The 6,967-nt window shown below is 36.8% G+C and overlaps 2 long non-coding RNA genes across 6 annotated transcripts; one reads left to right on the top strand and one right to left on the bottom strand.

Moving 5' to 3' along the window:
* Window positions 1-1,057: 1,057 nt before the first annotated feature.
* LOC145548078 (uncharacterized) lies at window positions 1,058-4,020 on the top strand. Of its 5 annotated transcripts, none has more exons than XR_014084369.1 (6): window positions 1,061-1,576; window positions 1,645-2,027; window positions 2,131-2,181; window positions 2,293-2,484; window positions 3,027-3,138; window positions 3,259-4,020. It is a non-coding gene; the product is annotated as an uncharacterized LOC145548078 (long non-coding RNA). The 5 variants fall into 5 exon arrangements; XR_014084371.1 differs by having other exon boundaries at window positions 2,318-2,484; XR_014084367.1 differs by having other exon boundaries at window positions 1,079-1,576; window positions 1,645-1,704.
* A 141-nt stretch (window positions 4,021-4,161) lies between these two features.
* Window positions 4,162-6,486, bottom strand: LOC145548079 (uncharacterized). The gene is made up of 3 exons (XR_014084372.1): window positions 5,887-6,486; window positions 4,480-4,744; window positions 4,162-4,357 (listed from the first exon to the last, which is right to left on the bottom strand). It is a non-coding gene; the product is annotated as an uncharacterized LOC145548079 (long non-coding RNA).
* Window positions 6,487-6,967: the final 481 nt, after the last annotated feature.

Here is a 6,967-nt window from a genome sequence, read left to right on the forward strand (position 1 = left end):
GGTGGCAGGAGGAAGATGGCATTCAACATTCAGTTTCTATGCACCTCAAATCTGGAACAAACTTCCAGAAACCTGCTTAGAGTTGCCTTTGTAAATGAAACATTGATCAACATTGATTTTGATGGTGGCGTTTGACGAAACGTAATGTTTGTTGCTTTTTTTCACACAATTTGTGACAGTATGTTTTTATGACGTAAAGCACTTTGAACTGCCTTGTTGCAGAAATGTGCTGTACCAACAAGCTTGAACTTTCAGGGCAACACACACGCAAACACAGTGAGAGTTTTTGGTCTGTTCGTTCATGTTTGATTAAGATCAGATCAGACTGGCAGTTTGATCCTGGCAGACCACAATAACTCCAAGCTGATACACGGCGCTGACTCAGCACTGACGGGACAAATTCCTTTTATTAAACCGATGTAACCCGGAGGTCCAGAAGGAGCGCTACCAAGTCACTCAGCAGCAAAACGATGAAGTAAACAAACCATGTCATGGAGACAATTAAAAAAATGTGGGGAACTGCTTGGAACCCACTAGGAAGAAAACAAAAATCTTTCCCATCAGACCCTCTGATGACGTCTATGGTGACGTTTTTTTGTTCTTAATGGCTGCATTTTTCATGGGCAGCCTGGGCAATCCGGGGCGCTATTAGGCGTGATTCACAACCCCAGAACTCCACACTTTATAGTTTCATCTGGTCTGTTCACACATAAATTTGACCTCCCATTCTGTCCTCCCAGTGGAGGACAGAATGGGAGGTCACTCACACAAAAACTCCCCATTCATTTGTCCATAAAACAGGAAATACAAAGAATGTTGAGTCATTTCTGGTTTTGTTTGTTTTGATTTTTTGTGTGTGTGTGTGTGTGTGTGTGTGTGTGTGTGTGTGTGTGTGTGTGTGTGTGTGTGTGTGTGTGTGTGTGTGTGTGTGTGTGTGTGTGTGTGTGGTTTAAGCTAGAATTTTTCAATTGCAAACAAGTTATAAGTTGCTTAGAGATAATTAAAAAAAAAACATAACATTTGGAAGTTACTTTGAACTCTACCATAGGGGCTAACAGCTATGGAGGACCAAAACTGACATAATAATAAATAAAAGAATAAATATATATACTATATATTTTCTTTTTTATTTCTCCATACACATGACTTTCCATCAAGAAAAATAGACATTTTTTATTTATTATTTCCTAACCGTATTTATTTCTTGATGTATTTATTTATTATTTCCTCGCTGTATTATTATTTACTCCTCCGTATTATTATTCACTCCTCCGTTTTATTATTCCCTCGTCCGTTTTATTATTCCCTCGTCCGTTTTATTATTCCCTCGTCGGTATACGGACGAGGGAATGTAAATATGTAAATGAGGAGGTCTGCTTTCTATGTCCTGCTCTTCTATTGGGTCAATCAACCGGAAACAGAACGATCAGTCTGCAGATCCATTGTTCATGCCTTTCTACTTTGCGCTTTCGGCCTCAGTTGAGCAGTACCTAAGGTATGGCGGAGTCACATGGTGGACGCTCAGTTTCTGACTTGTTAAGGGAGGCTGCGAATAGGTTGGAGGAGTTGGAACGCGGTAAGTTTTTGGCTAACTATACATTTGGAAATTTGTGGAAGATGTTAATCATACTCTCATTTCATTAGCAACCACCGGTTCTACTCCTCCGACACAAAGTCCCAGGGCCAGGCCAACGCGCAATTTTAGTAAGTGTTCTCTTGTTCCCGTCCTTGTGTGGTTTTTTTTTTTTTTTTTTTTTACTATTTTTAATGTAATTCGTCAGCTTATGTTATGTTACTTCGTTATTGTACTTGAGTACATTTATTGAGTACTTTCTCCACCACTGATGGGCGGGGCGGAGCAGCAGGAAGACGCAGGCGGAACCGTATCAGATGGGGAAACGTGGATTGACATACTCCCGTTTCCTCCCACAGTCTATAAACGCGACTGTCAGGTTTATTGGTCTGTCTAAATCAGGGATGTCCAAAATGTTTTTAGTGAGCGCTAAAATGCAGAAAAATAAATGAAGGTATTTAGAGTCTAAATTATCCGTAGATGTGAGTGTGTGTTCATGTGGCTTACAATGCCAGACTTTCTCACATATTTTGACACATATCTCATTATTTTCACAGCATCAGCAACACCTGGAAATGTTGATTTTGCAGGACGGCATCCGGTTGATGGTGAGCTATTTCATAGTTTTTAAAAAAAGGTTTTAAAAAGGTTTTTAAAAAATTGTCTTTCTTAAGTATGTAACTTTGGTGCTTTGAACACTTGATTATTTCCACCCTCAGCTGAGGTTTCTAGACTGTTTTCCAGCTGGACAAATCTAAGGCATCAGAGACGGACAAATCCCGTCTGTCAGACGACGTATACACACAGTTTCTGTTGTCTTGCACGGAAAGACTCCTCGGTTGTCCCAAGACGACAGGACAAAGAGCGTCTCCAAAGAGCTGGGCTGGGAGAAAAACGCATATGTTTCCGAGGTGGGTTAGTTATGTTACTGTTGCTTTACTATTTTGCTTGTCTAATAATGTATGTAAAATGTTTTAGTTCCATAAATTAAAGTGTGTTTGTAAGGACAAACCAATTATGTGTCTTTAAAAGGCCACACTGGTTTGCAATACATCAAACAATTTTATTTTGACAAGTTTGATACATTCCTTCAAAATTTCTTGCTTAATTTTTAAAATGTAATGATTTATGTTTCTTATTTGTTTGTAGAGTGCAGCAATGTACTACTAATGGAATGTCTTTCTTTTGTTAAACATGATTAAAAAACTTATAAAAAACATATAACTTCACGTGTTTGTACACGTGAAGTTATATGCACTTGAGACATGTTACTGCACAGTACATACAAATGCATGACACTGTTTACACTTGTATTTCATATGTCTCTTCTGCACATTAAAACACTAAACAAAAGACTTTACACATTCTTAGGCCTACCTTTATACGCATCTTTTTCAAATCTTCAATAACCTATATGTAGATGAATGTTTTTGCATTTCATTTCTTTGTGCAGATGTTACTTGATAACATCAACTGGCCTAATGACGAAGAGATCGATGAGGACATAGTCTCTTTGGAAGATCACTGTCTGATTATGAATTTCCTCCGCAGATTCATCGAAAGTGGTAAGAAATTATTTAAAAATACATTGGGTTTTTTCAAAACTTAATTGGGAAGAGTTTTTTCACAGATGTATTAATTAAATTTTAATCTTAACATAATTTTTGTATTTGTGTGCCGTAAAGGGACGTCGGACATCCTAAGGAATCTACTAACTTTTTGGACTGGCTGGGGTCTGGTCAGCTCCAATCTGGAGATTCAAGTTGTTGACTGCAATCTCCTGCAGTCATCTACTTGCTTTCTGATGTTGAAATTGTCAAAAAATGACAAAACCTATGCAGACTTCCACCAAAACCTTATAGCCAGCATTTCATCAAGCTATTCAGGTTTCGGACTAATTTGAACCAGGCTATTGCAACGCGTTACAAGTTTACGCACTTAGACATGCCCCATGACATTTCTTGTCAAAGTTACAACTTTCTAATTTTCTGTAATGGTTCTGAAGTAATGTGTAGTGCACTTGTTAATGACTCGAGTTTGACAGAACTTTGCATTATTGTTTAAAATATAACTGCTTCAAGTTATTGTACAACTTATTGAAGAGCTTGTTCTTGATGCTATCAATTGTTTACTAAGTTTACCTAGTCATTTGTAGTATCACACAAAAACTTTCAAAATATAAAACCATAGTAATACTTTATTTCTTAGCTTGAAATTAATTAAACCTACAAGCTAAAATCTGATATATATTGATTTATAATGAAAAGTCATATTAAAGGTGTTTTTATTACAGAAACATGTAAGTAGCACATTTAAACACTGAATATTGTTAATTTACAAATAGTTCACATCAAGTTTATTGTCTTTTCAATTACAAAATGTAACTGGACCACTGTGTAAGATTATGTGATGGTTATAAATAAATAGCAAGTTGTTTCTGTTTATAATGGAGTTAATTTTATTAACTTTTTGTCTGAAAAGGAGCAACATACATTATGATAATAAATTACACACTCAAAGAAAATATTTTTATCTAATAAGGAAACAAAGTTGCATCAAATTTTCAAGGACGTTTTTTTGTAGCCTCTATTTACATATTTCAGTGAGAATATCAACTGTCTGTTGATAAACATTTATCACATTAGAAAACAAGGTCGTTGGATCTGGTAGTCTTTCAATTTCCACCCGAGTCAAAGGCCTTGGAAGCTCTACCTCTGGTACAGTCACGCCATCATGATGGTGACCATATTGCCTCTCCCCATCAATACCATACTGGTTGTCAACCTGTCAAAGATTTAAGAAATCGTGATGTAAATAAAATCCAAATTAGACACACTGGAGTTTTTTTTAAAACACACAAGTTAATTTATAATTAAACTTTGTGAAATGGAACACATTACACAAACCTGTGTGGGGTCGCCATCTTCATGTTGGTTTTGAGACCACAACAGTAGTGGTGACTGGTTCCGTTCTGTACGTAGTCGGTGGTTGTTCCAGCCGTCCATGAAAAATCTCAGATGTCTGTTGATTTGAGGTAAAAAGGTCCAGTGTAATGCGTATAAGTGCACCTCGTTGTCTGTTTGCAACAGGCCCTCGGTCTCCAGGTAGCAGAAAGTTGTATAAAACGGATCCAACACTGCCCCAAATACATCTCTCCACAACCTCTCAATCCTGGATTGAAAAGACATTTTAATGAGAAAGGTGAGAAAAACATAATACACTTATTTAAAGACCAACAACTTTAAATTCTATTTACATTATGTCACTCAATGTTATTCATGTCCTGTAAATGTATTTAGTCATTAGAAAACAAATTGGTTATTTAAAAATCTTTAATAACAGTCTGAGCGTCAATAATTTTCAGCAAATTCAGTCATGTGTACTACAAAAATTTGAAGACACAGACAACTGTACAAAGCCTTGGACTGCTATGCAAGTTAGATGAGTTAGAGCAGTTTAGTCTTGCAGCAGCCCATGACCATGGAGACAAAGACAGCGGAGAAGACGTGAGAGAAAACAAAAGCTAGGGTGTCATGGACTTGCACATCAGCTAAAAGCTACCCTTGCCAAATGATAGCTTGAAAGCAATGTATCATTGCTTTCATGTAGTCCATTAAGCTTCATGGATTACATGCATCTTAATGTAACCACCAAAAGGGAAACAAGAAACAGCTGCTTTCTCTTTTTCTGCAAGACATGGATAAACTATTTTTTTCCTGATAATGCCATAAGGCTTGGAGGGGCTAACAACTTTTATTGCATGACAGGAGTCATGCTCTTACAGGTAAATCCAGTATAGGTTGTGTTTGGATTTACATTAACAGCTGGCTTCACAACGCCACCCTGGTATCCAGTTATTGCTCTGTAGACATTGAGTTCATGATTTTGAGTTCCAGAAGCAGGGTTAGAACAGAGAACGAGCAAATCATTAATGAATATGAATATCTCACAATTCTGAACTTCTTCAGTGAATTAAAGGCTCAAGATGACATGTTTTATTAGTAAAATTTGATATTTGGACATTTGAACACAACAGATCAGAAACATGCGGTCAGGGGAGGCAGAGCGTCAGCTGTCATCATGAAATAATAATATAATAATAACATTATTTATAATGATTTTTGCACCCTGTTTTTCCTTAGCTAAACACTAACATGAATGGGATCTTATGATTTAGATAAGTCAGTACCTCAACAGCCATGAAACATAACCACACGCAACTGAAACAGATGTTCTGTAACAACTGGAATTATAATACTAATATTAAATACAAATAAGTTCCAAAAAGCAAAAGAAATATCACACATGCTTACCTTATACCGTACTCTGCCATTCGCCTGTGAACTGTTCTTTCACTGACCCCAAAAAGTCTGCCAATATCCATGACGGATACACCAGCAAGAAGAAATTATTCCAATACCTCAGCAGGCAGCAAATATCCAGGTCTTCCAACTGTTCTTGTGTGGTACACAGATTGGTGCAAACGGCAAGCCACTTCCTCCAACATCTGGACAACTAATGAGTCAGCATCATTATCCGTGTCTGCAGCTACCTGGACCAGCAACTCCATAAAAACATTGACACGAAAAAGCAAATAGTCATCACTGACTGTGCTACTTTCAGCTAAATTGGCAAGGTGCCTTAAATCCTCAGCAATCCTACGATACATTTCTTAAATTTTTTAAAATTCCTCTAAAAAAGGTTGCTCTGCTAAGAGAAGCACAGCGCAGGCATGAACAATGGATCTGCAGACTGATCGTTCTGTTTCCGGTTGATTGACCCAATAGAAGAGCAGGACATAGAAAGCAGGCCTCCTCATTTACATATTTACATTCCCTCGTCCGTATACCGACGAGGGAATAATAAAACGGACGAGGGAATAATAAAACGGACGAGTGAATAATAATACGAAGGAGTGAATAATAATACGGAGGAGTGAATAATAAAACGGACGAGGGAATAATAAAACGGAGGAGTGAATAATAATACGAAGGAGTGAATAATAATACGGAGGAGTGAATAATAATACGGAGGAGTGAATAATAATACAGCGAGGAAATAATAAATAAATACATCAAGAAATAAATACGGTTAGGAAATAATAAATAAAAAATGTCTATTTTTCTTGATGGAAAGTCATGTGTATGGAGAAATAAAAAAGAAAATATATAGTATATATATTTATTCTTTTATTTATTATTATGTCAGTTTTGGTCCTCCATAAACAGCACCCTCCGGTGGTGAAAATGTGTAATTACAACTTTAAGGTAACAGCCGTGTGTCAACGCACTGTTAGCTACGATGAGGACTTGTTAGGATAGAAAAACAAAGAGTATATTCCTGCCAAAAAACAACCTCATATTTTGAGATTAATCTCAGAAAATGGGACATTTC

The sequence above is a fragment of the Poecilia reticulata genome, chromosome 17, assembly GCF_904066995.2.
Source record: "Poecilia reticulata chromosome 17, P_reticulata-male-v2, whole genome shotgun sequence".
NCBI lineage: Eukaryota > Metazoa > Chordata > Actinopteri > Cyprinodontiformes > Poeciliidae > Poecilia > Poecilia reticulata.